This window comes from Maniola jurtina, chromosome 15, assembly GCF_905333055.1.
Source record: "Maniola jurtina chromosome 15, ilManJurt1.1, whole genome shotgun sequence".
Classification (NCBI taxonomy): domain Eukaryota; kingdom Metazoa; phylum Arthropoda; class Insecta; order Lepidoptera; family Nymphalidae; genus Maniola; species Maniola jurtina.
The window spans coordinates 14,099,817-14,119,197 of NC_060043.1; the positions used below are offsets into that span (position 1 = coordinate 14,099,817).

At 44.9% G+C, this 19,381-nt stretch overlaps 1 long non-coding RNA gene across 1 annotated transcript; it reads left to right on the plus strand.

Annotated features, from left to right (window-relative positions):
- The first annotated feature begins 667 nt into the window (after positions 1 to 667).
- LOC123872389 lies at positions 668 to 19,107 on the plus strand. The gene is made up of 3 exons (XR_006797471.1): positions 668 to 789; positions 2,972 to 2,973; positions 19,094 to 19,107. It is a non-coding gene; the product is annotated as an uncharacterized LOC123872389 (long non-coding RNA).
- The last annotated feature ends 274 nt before the right edge of the window (positions 19,108 to 19,381 follow it).

The window sequence follows — 19,381 nt, forward strand, 5'->3', positions numbered from 1 at the left end:
AGGTACCTACATTAAGCTCACAAGTGTCTGCAACATAATATAATTAGAACGAACAATTCAGATAACAATTGTAGCAGCAACACAGCATACAAACAATTCAAACTAAATATTAAAAAGCCTTTTAAAATAAAAAAAAATCTAAGCGGATAAGAATTGGAATCTCTTGTATGAAACTAATATACTTACTCGTTTCATCTCCATGAAGAAAGATGAATGTAACTGGTATGGACCAGAAACACTTTTAGAAGCAATTACAAATTCAAATTAATTGACAGAGTTTCCTACTTTCCGCTAAGTTAGCGCGCTCAAGTTAGTTTCGCTGATACATCGCAGCAAGTTATCTGTTGCACTCGCCGGCTGCTTCAGTGAATTTACTGCAAATTCTTTGAGTTTATTACAGTATACTGTACAGTAAATATAATATGTTGACGGGTGGCGCCTTGTTGCTGCTAAATTTTGTACAATATAATATAAATGCTGCACTGTATGAGACTCACGAACGGGTTTATTATATACATAGTTAATAAAACTGTTGAGTTGCAGCTAAACCGGGGCGGCATGCTAGCTTCGGGCACCAACTGCATATTCATTTATACGTAAAACATTTTAGAGAGTGAGCTTTCTTTTTATTTTAGGATATGTTAGTCCTGCATATCACTTGTCATCATGATCACCTAATCGCCGGCTAACTACTGACCACGGGTCGCCTCTCTGAATGAGAAAAGCTTAGGCCTTAGTCTACGACGCTGGCCCAGTATAGATTGGCAGACTTCTCACACCTTTGAGAACGTTAAAGCAAAGTCTGAGGTATACAAGATTCCCACGATATTTTCCTTTGCCGTTATTAGCAAACAGAAATCCCAAATTAAGAATTCTGTGCTTAAAACTTTAGAGGTTAGTATCTGCCCGGGATTGACTTCCCGAACAGAGGGTTGACGTCCACCACTCGGCTATCAGCGCTTAGTTAGTCGTTTATGTTTCTATCAATACCAGAAGACTGAAACTATAAGATGGAAGGAAACTCCACTTAAGTCCCACAAGATTGGAACATCGGCCGCGCTCCCGAACCTCGCCTGAAGCTCGGCGTAAGCTGATTACAGCCATTTATTGGATTACATTATGAGAAAATCCTCCGTTCCATTGATTTCGTAGCAATAACAACTTTCCCGAGCTCGTCCAAAAATAACATAAAGCTTGTTTACGAGGAACTCTCAAAAGGAAGATAATATATTAAACTAAATTGCTTCGCGTCGTTGTGACAGCGCATTTGTACAGAGCAGGAGTATGAGCGGCAGTAGGTACGCAGAGTAGAAATCACGACTAATGTGCTCACTGTGCAATATATACAGCCAGTTCGTAGTAGTCAGTAGGTATCCAACCAAAAATTGTCCTTTCGAAATGAAGTAAGATTATTATTAAACAAACTTTAAAATTTCTAATACCAAAGACGGTCGAATTTTCTCCATGGTTTCCAATCGTACTTTGGCAACTTAGACTTTGCAAGTTCGGTTTTATCCCGTGGCCAAATTCTCAGACACAGCTCCGACTTTAATGTTCTTAACGATCTTTACGGGATTTTATTTAAAGGAAGATAATATATTAAAGTAAATTACTTCGTCTGATTGTGACAGCGCGTATTTGGTCCCAGGCGCGTATCTACGGAGGAGCTCTGTAGGAGCCGTATTCGGCGCAGAGCAGAAGTCACGAGCAATGTGCAAATGTCACTTACAGCGAGATATACAGCCAGTTAGTGGATAACCGTTTCCTTATTCAAAATGAAGTACAACAATATTTTTATAAGAAGAGAGGTTGAAAACTGCTGGTTCCATAAACGGTTGAAGTTGTTATATACATTATATACATTACATTATATACATTGTATATTGCAGGCTTATAGGCAGAATTTGGCTGTACCCTTTTTGTTTCTGTAACATCTCCACTGTTTACTCGCAATAAAGAAATTTGATTTGAATTGAATTGAAGTCGTTTCGTTGGTTCCGGATCGTACTTTTTACTACAAAGTCTGATTAGACTTAGCTCGTCAGGTATTTTCTCTCGAGGGGCGGCTCCAGCTTTTATGATGTTTTTCAACGAGGCAAGGTCCACATGATTGAGTTGGGGCACTGGCCCGTCCGTCTGACAAAGCCTTCATCATCATCCCATCACCTCTATACAATATTGAGCAGGAGTCTCCCTCAGAATGAGATGGGTTTAGGCCATAGGCCGCCACGCTCGCCAAGTGTGGATCGATAGACTGCACATACCTTTACAACATTATGGACAATTCCCAGGCGTGCAGGTTTTTTAACGATGTTTTCCTTCACCATTCGGTAAAGCAAGTGATATTTAATTGCTTAAAGCGCACGTAACGCGATCGAAGCACAGACCTCCGGAATAGGCGGCTTAACCACTGCGCCAACACGGCGTAACACCAGCTGTGTTCTGTTTAGTTGCAACAATCGTTACGTAGAATCCTATTCACTATTTTGCTCGGAAACTAAATGAGCGTGAGAGCAGGCGAGAGAGAAGTGTTTAGTATGCTAATTTTTTCAATTAACCTTTATTGGAAATTCCTCCCATTCCGTTCATTACTACCTCACACTTGTTGCCGCGCTCTGACGATACGCGAAACGTCGCGCTACTGAGCACATCATTGTCATCATCATGATCGACCACTACTGAGCACGGCTGTCCTCCCAGCACGAGACCATAGACCATAGTCTTCCACGCTGGCCCAGAGCAGATCGGCAGACTTCACGCGCCTTGAAACTCTCAGGCCTGCAGGTTTCTTCATGACGTTTTCCTTCACCGTTAAAGCTAGTGATATTTTGCTTAAAACGCACATCACTCAGAAAAATTAGAGGTGCGGGCCCGGGCTCGAACCCCCGACCTGCCGACAACAAGGCTACCACTTGACGCCGCTCTCTCACGCACTCTCGTTCACGACTTTATGTTACAAATATGTAGACAGATGTTATTGCTCCAATATGGAAGAGTTTCTTTTACCTACGACTCTATGCATAATAGATACCTAGGTTGGTTTTCAAAAATCCCACGGGACCACTTTGTTTTCGCGGAATAAAAGTAGGTTGTACGTGATCTCCAGGTAGACTATTGGTAGGAAATTGCTTGGTATGAAACATAAAAGTGCAAACAGCAAGCAAGCAAACAGGCACTTTTTCGGATTTATAATAATTATATTATATGACCTCCCTAACAACAAGACAAACAAACAGAGTTACTATCTATCAATCTTAAAAATATTCTTCTAAAAAAAATATTAGAGCTTGTTTTTTATCATTTTCATCAAAAATAATAATATTTAACAAGTTACTAATGGAACCGTAGTTTCTAAAGCTGTTAGTCGCGGTCAAACACGAGCACCCCATGTATTTACACTTATTACTTATAAATTATACGAAGTGTTTAGTAATATATGACAAGTCGGTGTTTATAGTACCTAAATTATATGAGTCTTTTGTTCAAAGGTCAAACAATACACACATTACTAGCCACTATGTGTTGACCCGCGTTTCCCAACCGCGTGCAGCGCCGCAGCGTCCAGCGCGCACTGGCCGCCGCGGCCTCATCACGCGACCCACTGAAGCGATGCTCATACAGCTGTACGCTTCGGCTAAACAGCCGTGAGCTATCATACATTTCACATATGAAGGAGTGTATGGTTTATAACGAACAATATAACTGAATCGAAGCGAGGTCTTGTTGTCTACTCACATGAACTTGCATGACGTGTCCGTCCGTAGCCGACAGCAGACAGCTGCCAGAGTGCTAACTTCTGAATGTAGCACAATATAATTACTTCCAATTTACAAATAATATAAGTCAAGTAGTCGAAGGCACCATTCCACGCAGGATGATTTTTACATTAGATAAGGCTAATTTTAATTTTATACCTGTACAATTTTTTTTAAGTAGGTAAGTAATCAAATAAAAAAATTTAAAGTTTTTCCTGCGAAACAGAGAGAGATAGAGAAAAAGAAAGAGAAAGAAAGTAAAAAATTTCTATAGAGAAAAATCAGAATAAATGGCGCATTTACTCGTATGTACCTATTCTGATTTTTGTCTCGCGGACAAGGCGAGCTGCACGCCGATCGCTCGGCTGCGTCTGTGAGTTTGTCGGTAGTAGGTATAATAGATCTTACTAATGTTGTTTAATGCCTATCATAAATCTATTAAATACTGGATATAATCTTTATTTTTTGGCCTCAATTTAATGAATAATACGGCTCTCGGCCAAATGTTGCCAAAAAAGGAAGACGCATGGCACGGGGAGATAGTATCGCGAGTGATAAAGAATGATAAACGACTTTGTTTTTGTTTCCGCCTTTAGGGCGCCTGCCCACTGGAGTGAAGCGGAGCGGAGACGTGATCAGTGAATCGATAAGAAGACATTGACAGATCGCGTGATCATTTTTTATCGTCATGTTTTAAGAACGTGACTGGTCTGACAAACACATCTCCACTCCGCTGTAGTAGGCAGGCACCCTTAGCCAACTGGTTGACGGCCATTTGCGCACTGATAAGTCGTCATATTATTATCATATTGAAATGGAAAATTATGATATCCTGTAAAATATTATGTGCAGTCCGCCAATCCTCAGTTGGGGAGCGTGGTGCATTCGGGCTCATAGACAATCCTCACTCAATGCGGGAATTTGATGTAGCGGTCCGGATGGGATGATGATGAATATTTTAGTATGCAGTCAAAACCTCAGCGCTCAGCACTGCGCCAGCTGGAGACATGCGACGCAATGCGTGGAGACACTTTGTTAATGTGGATTCCGGGAAATCGCTACGACAAACAAAAATTATGAAAAATATTCCAATCACTGGCAAGATATTTATATTTATTTAAGTCTCCCCACAACAAATCGAACATCAGGTATTTGTGTCCGTCTCCAGCGACCCAAAACACTTCCTCCGCTCATATTTACATACATAATATTATATTATATACATATTTACTTACATACATAATATATTATTATTAATTCCACCGAGCGACTCCAATCCTTCTTATGTTCTCAGCGACAAGGCAATACCAGCCTCATTCCTGCGGACTAAGATTCACTATTCTTTGTATATCGTTTTTAAAATTACTTGAGTTATATTTCGTGTATCGGCGCTAATATAGAGAGGATTGTTGGAGCGAGAGTAACGCGACTTGAGAATTACATAAGTACTGATTCAATTCTACAATTACATTTAGCTCTACCTTCCATTTCATAAATAGGTATGAAGAGAAGAGTCTTTTACGATCTACTGAACAATTTTTCAGCGAATCATAAATCATGTTTCAACCTTTTACACGATTGCCCAAAAAAGAAGTGTAATATTTTCAGGGCGCATGTCTGTGAGTTCCTTTATACCACCGTAAATTCTCAATGCTTAAACGGAGGTGTGGGGTGGGGTATTGTGAGAATCCTTACATCATGCCGAGTGACATTGTGTATAATTTTTTGAAAAAAAAAAACATATGGCGGTTGTATGGCGCCATTATCAAATTGAATTTTTTTACTTTTTAGTTAGTTTTTTGTCAATTTAGTCGTATTTTCCTATCCTTCAAAGTGCTGGATTTAATAGGCGAGGTCTTCAATGTCGACATGACTCGAGAGGCCTCTAACATTGACTAGGCTTTGATTTAGTCAGCGACTAACAGTCGCCATCATCTGCATGCCCTTTGACGACAGCATTTTTCTTTTCCACCAACCATACACCTATTTGTAAGTCTGTCTTACAAAAAAAAAATGACTAAATCTAACCGATATTAATAGAATTTTCTTTTAAGTCTCGTGTATTTTACAGAAAAAAAGGCGCCCTAAAAATCACTTACGTTGAAAACGTTACTTTTCAGGAGTCTAAGTGCAAAGTGTAGTTAAAGAAAGTTTAGTTTCAGTAACCGGCCACCACTAATGAGGCGTGCACCCTGTTTCCGGCTCTCTACACTCATTAGAGGAAAGAAACGAATTGAATGCCGTCGAAGCAAAACTTCTGCAACCGAGCACAAAGGAGGAACGGAACTTTGATATTGTTACCTCAAAAGTTCTTCACATAGAATACCGACAGTACTATTACGTTATAGTCGATACCGCAAGTTTGTGAAGAGCAAGCACTACAGGGCATTGAATACGGATACATTTCTTCATTTATTCAATAAAAAAAAAAAGATGAATTGAGAACTTTTGTTTGTTTCCAAGCAAAAGTTTCTACATTGATTTTACAGTTTCAGGCTGTAGGCAGCGAATCAAGTTTACACGGCTGAACCAGTCACCAGACTAACCACCCCCGCGTGTCGTCGTCGGGACGCGCGCTGATGATATTTGAACGATTTCAAAGCTTAGATTTCAAAAAAAAATATTTTTGGATTCATTTTACTTTGTGTTTATAGTGTTTCGATGTTCTATCAACGTTGGCGAGTCGTACTAGCCCACAGTACTAGCCCACAGTACTAGCCCACAGTACTAGCCCACAGTACTAGCCCACAGTACTAGCCAACAGTACTAGCCCACAGTACTAGTCCACAGTACTAGCCCACAGTACTAGCCCACAGTACTAGCCCTACTGCTTACCATCACAAAGAGATCTTATTTGCAGAATAGATATCGTGATATGAGGGGGTTCCATTCCCCGCTAGATCAGCGACCCGTCACCCGACTCCGCCGCGCTCAAATAACTAATCTAATCAGATTTCTGTTAAAATATTCGGTTTCAAAGTTACGCGGTCTTAAAATTTTCATACAAATCTTTGAGCCCCTGTAATTTTAAAACTACATATTTTTAGAAAAATCTAAAACACCACAGACACAGATATTAGTTTCTAGAATATGTCTGCAAAATTTCATGGACTTTGGTTGCTTAGTATTCAAATGAAATTGGAACTACGATTGTATGAAATGGTATGAAACGAGTGACGGAGAGAGCCCTGTTAAAATTATTTGAGACTAATTTGAGATTTGGCGTGTAGGTACCTACGGTTTTCTATAACGGCCACCTCCAGGAAAGGATTGTCAGGATTCCACCCGACTTGCTCGTTGAAGAGTTAGTTAGTTATAAGGTTTGTGTGTGTATAAGTGAATATTAGATTTGGTTTATCTAAAACTTTGAGATGGAATCGTATTCAGTCTTAAGAAATATTTTTATTCGCCAACTAATAACAATTGTGCGTGGCGGTGATTGTAGTGTGGTTGTCTTAGATGTATCTTGCCCTCACTGAAGAATTTTTAAAAATTCAAATATTGTTTAGTATCTGAATTGCAATAGGTATAAATAAGTATTTCAATGTTTATCTGACAAATAAAATTAGTTACATATGATTGATAGTTCAGTTAGACAATCTGTTGTACGCAATCACTAAACTAAATAGGTAGGTCAAAACACAGCGCCGTACCTGTGCCTGTACTCTTCACCATGCTCTTTACTAAGAAGGAGAACATCAATCTTAGGTCTGGCAGTGCAGTTTAGATAGTGCGTGTACTACAGAATTGCTACCCAGAACCTTTCGTCTAAATTCAATAATGTTTTAAGTGTTTTAGTAAATAAGTAGTTAACTCGGTATTTGACGAGGGTCGAGCGGCGCGCTGGCGGCTGGAGGGTGTTATACTTCACGCGTTAGTGTCAGTAGGTAAAACTCAATTCCATTGTACTCGGTTATCTGATACCAACAGATAGGATCATTTCTCATCCACATTGTGTAAAGAAAATTTTTCTCAAAATATTATTTGCCGTAAATTTCACTTCCTCGCGAAAATTACTTATACTTAATGCTATTTTGAAACGTTGTGATAAATGTTTGTGTTAAAATGTTGATAGTGTCGGTGCGGGGTGTGCTCGCACTGCGGAGTGCGGAGTGCGCACTGCGGAGTGCGGAGTGCGCACTGCGGAGTGCGGAGTGCGCACTGCGGAGTGCGGAGTGCGCACTGCGGAGTGCGGAGTGCGCACTGTGGTGAACGTGCAAGTTTTTGCAAACACGGTAATGGTTTCTGGACAGCTGTTGTTTTCACGTAGAGTTTAAATTTTCACACATTTTCTACAAACTTTGAACTCATTTATTTAGTAAATAGAATATTATTATGTCAGTCGGTCAGTTTGTCCGTTTATTTGAATACTAGCTTATGCCCGTAACTTTATTCGCATGGACTACCCAAATTTTAAGCCCCTATTTTACCCCCTGGGGTTGAATTTTCAAAATTCCTTTCTTAGCGGATGGATGTCTTCATCGTAATAGCTATCTGCATGCCAAAATATTTCAGTCCGATCCGTCCAGTAATTTGAACTGTGCGTCGATAGATCAGCTTTTCCTTTTATGTAGATTTATTTATTACCTGTGATCGTGTCCGGGATGTCGCAGAGCAGTTCGAGAAGATGGGCGACGAAAATGTGACGGACAGATAGACACTATTGAATTTATAATATTAATAATGAATAGTATGGGCTTAAAAAGGCAAGGGCAAAGTTAGTTTCTCTCCAAGTTATCTGATATTTTCCTTCCAAATATAATATTCACATTTCAGTCAGCCTTTACAGAACGAGTTCGTTAGGAATTAACGAGAAAATGAAATAGAGCGTTCATATTTCCGTGATTCGATAAGAAGGAGAATCGTTAACGAGATGAGCTTCATTGGATGTTCCTCGGCGTCCGCGATCCGTGCACGTGCCGCGTGTGCACTGTAGCTGCTCCACTTCCGACACGTTGGTCCACTGCCAACTGCCTCCGCGCTTAGCGCCGCACGTCCGACATCCTCGGTCTGCCCGAGAGCAAGTCAGTAGTAAAGCAGTCCGTTGTATTTACGCCTAATATCTTTCCCGTCATGTCGAATTGCTATAATATTTTGGAAAAATAATATAATGATTGAGTTAGTATGACGCAGTGGACGCAGTGAAGAAAAGTAAAACTCTTATTTTTGCCTGTTATTAAGTATGCAGTTAAAAAAAGAATATTAGCTGTGTTAATAATTGAGTGATTACCTTTACCTATATGTTTATCGTGTACACAATATTGAATAATTTGAATTAATAACATTTCCTCAAAGGCACATAACCATTATTTGAGATCGTATCAAAAAGCAGTGTTTGTATTTATATCGGTCGATCGTCAGTCCGTAAGTAATGACTACCTACGTAACCCAGTGAGAACACGTGTGTGGCGATTGGTACATTCACAATTTTGTTTTTGAAAATGGCAACAAAGATTTTGGTTTATTCTGTATAATTATTTATTGTATTAATTATTCACAATTTTAGGTTAGCTCGCTTCCAACTAAGGGCAAAACTCTCAAAACACAAAACGCTATATACGAATTCACAACGCGCATGCCATGCTGTTGTCCGCGAAATGTTTAGCTGTCTCAATTTCTAAACATAATAAACTCGAGTTTCTAAACATTCGTCCGTTACGAGCCCCTACGTCATAAAGAAAATATCACAAGTTTGTACAACTCCAGCGGTGCAGTCTGTGCGTTAATATATCAGTCCATAGCAGTCAGTCGTCAGTCTTCTTATATATGCAATCTGTTCTCAGCACTTAAAGAGTATGAATCGCGGCGTGCTGGGCGCAGTGCTGCGGCTGTCGCGCGCGGCGGGCGCGGCGCCGTGCGTGTGGGAGCGGGACGGGGAGTGCCGCGCGTCGCGGGGGCTGCTGCTCTACAGCGGGGTGCTGACGACTGCCATAAGTAAATGCTCATGCTTCAACGATAAAGGAAAACATCGTAAAGAACCCTGTGTGTCTGAAAGCTCTCCATAGCAAACGTGTATGAAGCCAAAAGTAGCGAGGCAAGACCTAAAACCTAGCCTACACCTTTCTCATTCTGAGAGAATTCTTTCTCATTCAAACCGGTTACTTGCAAGCTACGGAATTGAGAATTTCTCAAGAGAAATCCGAGACTCGAACTCAAAACCTCAACTGCGACTGAAAGGGCTACCACAGCGTTACGCTGAGCTGAAACCTTCCTGCGGGTTGTGCACACGACACACAGTTCATTACGAAGCTTCTTCTGCGTGAGGGACTCTGGCTTTCATGCTCAAGTGGAGGAAGCGTTGAGATAACCCACGCTTAGGGATAAGGTGATGTGTGACACTAGCTACAAAATAAGCGTTTTTATTTGTTTCCACTACACCGATGTGTATTCCATTTTAGGGATATATATTTAAGATCAAGCATAGCGCAAGAGACACTAGTTCTCCGACCTGTTTTTTTTTAATTTTGAGAGAGTTTAAAAGTCGATACTTACATATTGATGTTCGGAGGTGGGTACCTGTTCGGGCGCACGACATGCAACCTGCTCATGTACGAGGGCCCGTGGCTGGCGCTGGACTACATGCGCAGCGCGGGCCGGCTGCTGGCCGCGCTGCTGCTGCTGCTGGGGGCGGCCACCGCGCCGCGCCGGCTGCGGCGGCTGGCCGGCGCGCGGGAGCTGCTCCGACAGGCGAGTCCCCTTGTGCGAGTGCACGACATGCAACCTGCTCATGTACGAGGGCCCGTGGCTGGCGCTGGACTACATGCGCAGCGCGGGCCGGCTGCTGGCCGCGCTGCTGCTGCTGCTGGGGGCGGCCACCGCGCCGCGCCGGCTGCGGCGGCTGGCCGGCGCGCGGGAGCTGCTCCGACAGGCGAGTCCCCTTGTGCGAGTGCACGACATGCAACCTGCTCATGTACGAGGGCCCGTGGCTGGCGCTGGACTACATGCGCAGCGCGGGCCGGCTGCTGGCCGCGCTGCTGCTGCTGCTGGGGGCGGCCCCCGCGCCGCGCCGGCTGCGGCGGCTGGCCGGCGCAGCCACCGCGCCGCGCCGGCTGCGGCGGCTGGCCGGCGCGCGGGAGCTGCTCCGACAGGCGAGTCCCCTTGTGCGAGTGCACGACATGCAACCTGCTCATGTACGAGGGCCCGTGGCTGGCGCTGGACTACATGCGCAGCGCGGGCCGGCTGCTGGCCGCGCTGCTGCTGCTGCTGGGGGCGGCCACCGCGCCGCGCCGGCTGCGGCGGCTGGCCGGCGCGCGGGAGCTGCTCCGACAGGCGAGTCCCCTTGTGCGAGTGCACGACATGCAACCTGCTCATGTACGAGGGCCCCTGGCTGGCGCTGGACTACATGCGCAGCGCGGGCCGGCTGCTGGCCGCGCTGCTGCTGCTGCTGGGGGCGGCCACCGCGCCGCGCCGGCTGCGGCGGCTGGCCGGCGCGCGGGAGCTGCTCCGACAGGCGAGTCCCCTTGTGCGAGTGCACGACATGCAACCTGCTCATGTACGAGGGCCCCTGGCTGGCGCTGGACTACATGCGCAGCGCGGGCCGGCTGCTGGCCGCGCTGCTGCTGCTGCTGGGGGCGGCCACCGCGCCGCGCCGGCTGCGGCGGCTGGCCGGCGCGCGGGAGCTGCTCCGACAGGCGAGTCCCCTTGTGCGAGTGCACTTGTCTGCATTGAAGACGATAGTTACGCCATCACAATGACAAACGTAACCGCTCTGATAAGAGCGTACCGACAGAGAAGAAGAATAATGGAAGCTCGCTCGTTTTCAATACTAAACTCCTCCAAAGAAGATCATGTTTTTTTGGATTTTACCTTATTCTACCAATATTAATAATTTGATTTAAGATCGAAATGAAGTTGCCTCACAGTTCTAAGAGGAGGGAACGAAAGAAAGCTATTGTCCTCGTGCTGGCATCCTTCGCCGCGTGCGTGCTCGTGCGCGTCGTCGACGGGCTCATCGACGAGCGGAACTTAGAAAACGGCAAGTCGAACTATTTTTTGTCTACTTTAGGGTACCTATTATTTAAGAAAGCGAGGAGTTTGAGATTCGTGAAAGAACCGGAGTAACCGAGATAGCTCGAGGAGATATACCTAAAGCTGAAGTACCAATAAGTGGAGCCCAATACATAGTTCGAAAAACGGGTAGACATTTCGGTTTGAAGGTGCTGAAATGGTGACCTCGCATCGGAAAACGCCTCAGCATCAGACCCCCCCCCCCCATTTTTTATTCAAATAAATTTTATAATAGAATAGAATAGATTTTTATTCAAATAAACTTTTACAGTACTTTTGAATCGTCAAATAATTTACCACTGAATCGGTGAGTCATAAGTCATTTTGAACCATCAAAAGAATCTACAACTGATTCGATGCTCAATGCCCTTCCTGCACAAACTAATCCAAGAGAATTTCGCTCTGATTTGGATGACGTATCATTGCGGAAAAGTTACCGTTTGTCTGTGTGCGCATCGGATGAGTCGATGGCGCCGCGCTGCTGGGTTTTGGCACATACACGTGCGTTCATGATGATGTTGCAGTGTTCATAACGATGCATCAATGTGCACTGCTGTTCGCGGACTACGCGGAGAGCCTGACGGTGCTGCAGATCGTGCTGAGCGCGCGGCGCGCGGCGCGCAGCCTGGCCGCCCTCAACGACGGCCTGGAGCTCCTCGCGCCCGACCTATACTCGTACAGTAAGATATATTACTTCTTCTATCTTCTAAACTTCTGCAAGTCCTTTTGAATTAGATGATGAGTTTCATTGCATTTCTTTATTACTTCTAGGTTCTACGAGTACGTTCGAGAGAAAAGCCGCTCCTGTCCACAGAGTACCGAGAGTGGCGTGGCAGGACGCGGCGTCCGCAAGTAACCATAGTAAGCACACTAACGCGTACTGTTACTGTTAAACCTCTCATAGCGAGCCTCGTCCGAGTGGTGGCAGGATAGTTTGTCATCGCCAGCATTGGACTATTAAAATAGAATAGATTACAATAAGCCAAGTGCAGTGCATCGCCATGTAAATGTACTATCGGTTCAGAATGTCCTCTCCCCCGAGAAGAACCAGCAAGAGCAACTGCTAGTGCTGACTGCACTAGCAGTTTCAAAATTCAAATTACTATCACTTAGTCATTTGTACATAAGTAATCGCAGTATCGATGATAACACTTATTTAGTAAAGAATCTTGTTTGGTGCGTATCCTTCGCAGCGAATTCAGAAAGTAAATACGAACTAAACGCGCACACCATCCGCCGCTACGCCGAGTGCTACGCCGCCGTGTGCAGCATGGTGCGAGACGCGACCGAAGCCGACGGGCTCTACCTCACAGCCATGCTGGTTCTGTTCTCGCTGCGGCTGGGGATCATCTTGTACGAAATCATCCTGTGGGGGCTGCTGATTGATAGTATTCATTTTCATTGCATACATTTTAATTTCTCTAGCTCGTAGGATTTTTGTTTCGATATAACAGAACTTATAGCGAGTCTTGTATACTCACTGTAAGCCTCGTGCCAGCACGGAACTGCGCCCGCGATAACTGTGAACACAACTCAACTGTCTCGCTGAACAACGAAGTGAGTAGGCTGGCTAGTGGCTACTTAATGAACCAACGTAAGAACGTTTTTCCAGCTGCGCTGGGATCTGAGCAGCGCTAACTTTACTTCAATTTGAAACGAGGCAAAAACAGTCTCGTTTTAACTCTTTGTAAAATCTGGGCGAACTGAAAGAACATGAGCCCAAAACTCTCATCTGCTTACTAGACCAGAAATCACATTTATTTATTCACCGAAATAGAAACGGAAAGACTTTTTAAATAAACTTTCACAATTGGTGCTGTGCTGACACATTTTACTTTTTGTACGAGACTGAGATACAATAATATTCTAGCAAGTTATAATCTTCTAGAACAAAATTCTTACCGCCTAAAGATTCTCATTTTTAGGAAGTCAGGAATTAATACCCCACTTCCTATTCAAAAAAAGAAATAGTAAAATAACGAATTACGTTATTGGGTATAAGTAGGTACTACTGCAGTTTAGTTATTAACTGATATAACGATTAAAATTTAGTATTAAAACAGAATTGGCACTCAGTTTCCTGACGATGCCGCTGGTGTACTGCGCGCTGTTCCTGACCAACCTGATCGTCATCGTCGAGCCATTCCACAACACACACGTAGAGGTACTACTACTACAGTTCCCTGACGACGCCGCTTGTGCACTGCGCGCTGTTCCTGACCAACCTGATCGTCATCGTCGAGCCATTCCACAACACACACGTAGAGGTACTACTACTACAGTTCCCTGACGACGCCGCTTGTGCACTGCGCGCTGTTCCTGACCAACCTGATCGTCATCGTCGAGCCATTCCACAACACACACGTAGAGGTACTACTACTACAGTTCCCTGACGACGCCGCTTGTGCACTGCGCGCTGTTCCTGACCAACCTGATCGTCCTCGTCGAGCCATTCCACAACACACACGTAGAGGTACTACTACTACAGTTCCCTGACGACGCCGCTTGTGCACTGCGCGCTGTTCCTGACCAACCTGATCGTCATCGTCGAGCCATTCCACAACACACACGTAGAGGTACTACTACTACAGTTCCCTGACGACGCCGCTTGTGCACTGCGCGCTGTTCCTGACCAACCTGATCGTCATCGTCGAGCCATTCCACAACACACACGTAGAGGTACTACTACTACAGTTCCCTGACGACACCGCTTGTGCACTGCGCGCTGTTCCTGACCAACCTGATCGTCATCGTCGAGCCATTCCACAACACACACGTAGAGGTACTACTACTACAGTTCCCTGACGACGCCGCTTGTGCACTGCGCGCTGTTCCTGACCAACCTGATCGTCATCGTCGAGCCATTCCACAACACACACGTAGAGGTACTACTACTACAGTTCCCTGACGACACCGCTTGTGCACTGCGCGCTGTTCCTGACCAACCTGATCGTCATCGTCGAGCCATTCCACAACACACACGTAGAGGTACTACTACTACAGTTCCCTGACGACACCGCTTGTGCACTGCGCGCTGTTCCTGACCAACCTGATCGTCATCGTCGAGCCATTCCACAACACACACGTAGAGGTACTACTACTACAGTTCCCTGACGACACCGCTTGTGCACTGCGCGCTGTTCCTGACCAACCTGATCGTCATCGTCGAGCCATTCCACAACACACACGTAGAGGTACTACTACTACAGTTCCCTGACGACGCCGCTTGTGCACTGCGCGCTGTTCCTGACCAACCTGATCGTCATCGTCGAGCCATTCCACAACACACACGTAGAGGTACTACTACTACAGTTCCCTGACGACGCCGCTTGTGCACTGCGCGCTGTTCCTGACCAACCTGATCGTCATCGTCGAGCCATTCCACAACACACACGTAGAGGTACTACTACTACAGTTCCCTGACGACGCCGCTTGTGCACTGCGCGCTGTTCCTGACCAACCTGATCGTCATCGTCGAGCCATTCCACAACACACACGTAGAGGTACTACTACTACAGTTCCCTGACGACGCCGCTTGTGCACTGCGCGCTGTTCCTGACCAACCTGATCGTCATCGTCGAGCCATTCCACAACACACACGTAGAGGTACTACTACTACAGTTCCCTGACGACGCCGCTTGTGCACTGCGCGCTGTTCCTGACCAACCTGATCGTCATCGTCGAGCCATTCCACAACACACACGTAGAGGTACTACTACTACAGTTCCCTGACGACGCCGCTTGTGCACTGCGCGCTGTTCCTGACCAACCTGATCGTCCTCGTCGAGCCATTCCACAACACACACGTAGAGGTACTACTACTACAGTTCCCTGACGACGCCGCTTGTGCACTGCGCGCTGTTCCTGACCAACCTGATCGTCATCGTCGAGCCATTCCACAACACACACGTAGAGGTACTACTACTACAGATCATGAATGAATAAATGAATATACTTTTATTGTATACCACAAAATTAGTGCAGAAAAACACCATACAAAGCACATCAAAATATAGCAGGTAGGTACAATTTGGCGGCCTTATAGCGATAAGGTCGCCGAATCCTAGCGATCTCCTCCAGTAGACGATCAAGATCGTCGAGCACATAATTCGTTCAGTTCTATTATAGTTTTTTTGTAATGATAAAATTTCATGGTATCAACCAGTTTTGCTTTTAGCTGCCCACGACATAATTATTACATGATCGATATTCTTACATAGTTATTATTAGACATGATGACTTTTAAAAATACAAAGTAACTGCTGAGTTTCTGCAGACCCTATAATGCTAAATCGGTGGTAGAGCCTTGACGCATCGTGCCCACTTGTGATGTACCTGCTGGCAAGTGATGATGCAGCCCAAGATGGAGCGCTCCCTTAGAAGATGCCTTATCACTCTCGATTTGAAGGTATCCATATTAAAAGTGGAACATGGAATAAATGAGTTAATTTGCTTGAACTCACAGATACAACGAACCCACTTCCTGGTGACCAGCGTGAAGTTCTGCTGCACAGACGACGCGCGCGTCACCGACGAGCTGCACCTGTTCCTGCGGCTCCTCCGCCTGAACAAACCCACGTACTCGCCGCTAGGCATGTGCACTCTCCAGAGATCGACCACCGTTACTGTAAGACTCACTTACAGAGAAGAAAGCGAAGGAGTTCCATCCTCATATTTCAGCTAATTGCTTGTATGGGATTCGATTGCACGTTCCCACGAGTTTTTATTCCTGATTGCGTTGGGGCATATTCTACAAAGAGCCGAGGGAGACGCTGCTCAAGTGGCGTTCCGATGGCAACCTGCCGGTCGAAGCTCCGGTCGACCAACCGACACCTGGAATCGATTTAATCATCTCAAAAGAGTGAGACTCTCGATGTCAAGGCTGTAGCTAAAGACAGGGAGCCATCAGCCATGGCGAACAACTGCTGCAGCCTGAAGCTCCGCGAGGGAATAAAACAATTCCCTCCTCGTCCCCCTCTCTCTGAACTTCATTATTGTAAAGCACCTTTATGTTACTTCGCAATTTCAGTTTAATTAACGACTCTCGAAGCCGTCAGATTCAAATCAGGTATCTCAAAGTTTTCTATAAAAACATGGCAGCTTATCATTTTAGTATTTTCATTAATTAAACGCTCTGCGAAGGAAAGCGTCGCAAGAGTTGAGGAAATCCGTACTCTCAATTATGTCGCGATAGAATGTTCGGCAGCGACCATGATGATGCTCACTATATGATAACAATATGCTTTCAGATATTCGCCACCATCACCACGTACCTGGTGGTGGCGCTAACGTATGGGCCCGAGCTGAAGAGGCCGGCCCTGCTCGCCATCTACGACAGGAGAGTTGGGCAGTTTTAAACGTTACAATAAACATTCGTAGCATTCAACATTTTCCAAAGATTTATTAATGTTCAGTTATTCTGTTAAAATGTTAGTATATACCTACGCGTAGCCAATAAGAAGTCAGAGCCTTGGAGAAGTGCAGTGCGGCTTCTATTGTGGAACTGTGTGTGGAGTGTGGAGCCCGCCACGCTCGGCGATACACTCGCGGAGGTGAATCACGACATTATTAAATACGTAGGTGCGTTCACTATTGTTCAGATTCACTTTAACTCCGTTATAGAGTTACGCTATTGTTCACTGCCTCGGTTGGGGTCTGCAAGGACGCGGCGACGTTCCACGCCTCAAAGATACCAAGTACATAGTAATAAAGTTCGCGACTCGTACGTCCGCGTCGCTCAAGCTAAATCAAAGGCGGAGAGAGCTGCGCTTAGAGTTTCTCACGTGATCAAATCTAACCCGACATAGCTCACCGGGTTGCAAAGGTGAAGTTGCAATGTCCAAGGTGGTTCTAAGGAGCTAGAATGGATACCTCACACCGGAAAGCGTAACGTTGGACTGATCAGTGACCGCGACACACGAGTCGCGGGGAGCCGCTGTGTGGCGGCGGCGCAACACTGTGACGTGCGGAAGTGCCTACAAGTGATCTGTCTCCACTCTCCAGCTGTGGGCATCTATCTGTTCATGATTCAGATGATCATGATGATGATGAAATATAAAAATTGTTCTTATGAATTGTGAGTTAGATTTATTAATTTTAGTATCGCCCAAAATTGTATGCAGAATAGCGGCGGCCCGCGGCGGCCCGCCGAGCCCAAAACCTTATTATACAAGCCCAAGCTATTTACTGATATTAGCGTTCACAATGTTCTTTATTAAAATAATAATAATAACATTTTAGAGCTCTGACTTCAGACTCCTTTATGTTTTCTTCGATGGCATCACAGTATTTCGTAGTTTACTTAATTTGTCAGAACTTGCTAATTATTTTCCAGAGTTCGTAAAGATGGGCTCGTTAGTTATATCGAGCAACACTAGTTTAGTTAGAACTCTACTTTTATTCTAAAATTTATTTTGTTCTAATGTGAATCTCTACGGCTGGCTGGGAGACACAGCTGACACCTTGCAGCAGCAGAACTGGTGCAAGTGCATTGTGGCCGTGACGTCACCATCTCTGCGTGATCTCTCCACACTTGCAGTGTTTTTTTTTTCATAATGGCTAACTTGCATCTGAATAATAAAAAATAAAAAAAAAAAGCTTTTCGCAGCCCAGTTGGCAGTTTTCGTCGCAAACGACAAAACCGACATCAGACAGAGCGGAAACCGTGAAAAATGCTGTCAGAATCTAGACTAATTTAGTCTGGAAGTTCATTGCAATAATGCTGTAACTGTGCTGTAACTGTGCTGTGACTGGCGAAATGCGGGATGATCCCGAGCGGGGTATAATTTTACACCAAACACATTGATCTCTCGTCAAATAACTTTTGGTCTGTTGCCAATAAAAACACAACCTGTGTAGACCTAGTTACCTATCGTAATATAAAAAGTGATTTTTCGTATTCATTTTATCAATTTATTACGTATCTAAAAATGCTTAAATACAATTCCAGTCACATGTATTAAAAAATATTCGCAACAAAGATTCCAAGTTGTAATGTAATTGCTTATTTTCCAGCTCACAGCGATCGAGCGATCAGAGCTGTCGATTTGATTTGCCTAAATATTGTTGAGGAAAATTTGAAAATAATGAATTTGATCTTTTAGCAATTCCGGAAGTCACTGGCCCTGCAAGTGAAAAGCTATTAGACGGAAGTCTTCCGCTCTGGTACATAAAATTCTTCATTACAAGTTGGTCTTTGCCTAAACACTACCTAAAGCACAAAATCATCATTATAATTTATGATCAACCCATCAATGAGGTCAATGGGTCACAGGTAGTCTACCACGCTGGTGAAGTTCAGCTCGCCAGAATTTACGCACCTTCGAGGACAGTATGGAGAACTCTCGTGCACGCAGGTTTCGTCACGACTGCTTCACCGTTAAAGCGAGTCAGATCGCTCGCTCCACTCTAAAAAGTTGAGGTGCGTGTCCGGGATCGAACCCCCGACCTCGGGCGGACGTCTTGTCCCATACATTATCACGGTACTCGTATAGCGTACAGTCAGATTTAAATACTGCTCTTTGGTAAAATTCAATCCGTAACAACAAGTGAGTGAAGCCGCGGGCGAGAGCTTAGTGTTACGCGATCGAGGACAAGATGTGCTCGTAGGAGCGACCCGA